This window comes from Somniosus microcephalus, unplaced genomic scaffold, assembly GCF_052327205.1.
Source record: "Somniosus microcephalus isolate GS21.2 unplaced genomic scaffold, FLI_Smic_1.0 unresolved_chr1, whole genome shotgun sequence".
Taxonomy (NCBI): Eukaryota; Metazoa; Chordata; class Chondrichthyes; order Squaliformes; family Somniosidae; genus Somniosus; species Somniosus microcephalus.
Window position 1 is genome coordinate 39,152,936 of NW_028225179.1, and position 1,336 is coordinate 39,154,271.

The 1,336-nt window shown below is 43.7% G+C and overlaps 1 non-coding gene across 1 annotated transcript; it reads left to right on the forward strand.

Annotated features, from left to right (window-relative positions):
* The first annotated feature begins 1,027 nt into the window (after positions 1–1,027).
* On the forward strand, positions 1,028–1,099 carry trnat-cgu (transfer RNA threonine (anticodon CGU)). Its single transcript has one exon. It is a non-coding gene; the product is annotated as a tRNA-Thr (tRNA).
* The last annotated feature ends 237 nt before the right edge of the window (positions 1,100–1,336 follow it).

A 1,336-nucleotide genomic window follows, 5' to 3' on the forward strand; every position in this document is an offset into this window, starting at 1 on the left:
TGAAGCGTGGTCACTGCTTGTAATGTATGAAAACACGGGTGCCAATTTCTACACAGCAAGATCCCACTGGTGACGTTGGCTCTCGGATCCAGATATGCCCAGGACACCTGGGAGAACTCACTACCTCTTACAATCATAGAACCCTAGAAATTTGCGGCACAGAAGGAGGGCCATCGGCTCTGGACGAAAGACCTATCCAGCCTAATCCCACTTTCCAGCTACTGGTCCGTAGCCTTGCAGTTTACGGCACATCAAGTGCATATCCAAGTACTTTTCAAATATGATGAGGGTTTCTGCCTCTACCACCATTTCAGGTAGTGCGTTCCAGACCTCCACCACCCTTTGGGTGATAAAAGTTCTCCTGAACACCCCTCTAATCCTTCTACCAATTACTTTAAATCTATGGCTCCTTGTTAGTGACCTCTCTGCTAACTGAAATAGGTGCTTCCTATCCACTCTAGCTCGGCCCCTCATAATTTTATACACCTCAATTAAGTCTCCCCTCCGCCTCCCCTGTTCCAAAGAAAACAACTCCAGTCTGTCCAATCTTTCCTCAACGCCAACATTCTCCAGTCCTGTTAACAGCCAGAGGACAACAGAGGACTCAAACTGAATGTAATTGGAAAGAGCACCAGAAGGCAGATGAGGAAACATTTTTTTACATTGCGAGTTATTATAATCTGTAATGTTCTGCCTGAAATGGTGCTGGAAGCAGATTCAATAGTAACTTTCAAAAGGGAATTGGATAAATACTTGAATTGGAAAATTTTGCAGGGGTATGGGGAAAGAGCTGGGAATAATTGGATTGCTCTTTCAAGAGCACGACGGGGCAAATGGCCTCCTTCTGTGATGTATGATTCTCTAATTATCTGAAAGGTTTTATTAAAGGATTCATGTAAATGAGGCTGTTATTTGCCTGCTCCACTATCTCAGTTTATTTCTGTGTACAAGTGCCTGTTCTGTTTCAACCTCATTGAAATGATTCGGGGTTCGGTACTAATGAAGCTCAAGTTAAACTCTGGTATACGGCGTAGTGGCCAAGTGGTAAGGCGTCGGTCTCGTAAACCGAAGAGCATGGGTTCGACCCCCATCTACGCCTCGGGACATTTATCGCATTTAATTTGACATTTTTAATGTTTCTCCTTTTTATCTCTATCAAATACATTCATAACTTTGAGCATTTCTTTCAACTCTCCTCTTGACATTCTTTACTCTAAAGAGAAAAATCCCTGCTTCTCCAGTCTCTTTGCATAAATGAGGTCCCGCATCCCTGGTACCATTCCAATAAATCGATTCTGCACTCCCTCCAAGGCCTTGCCTTCTTTCGTAAAGTGTG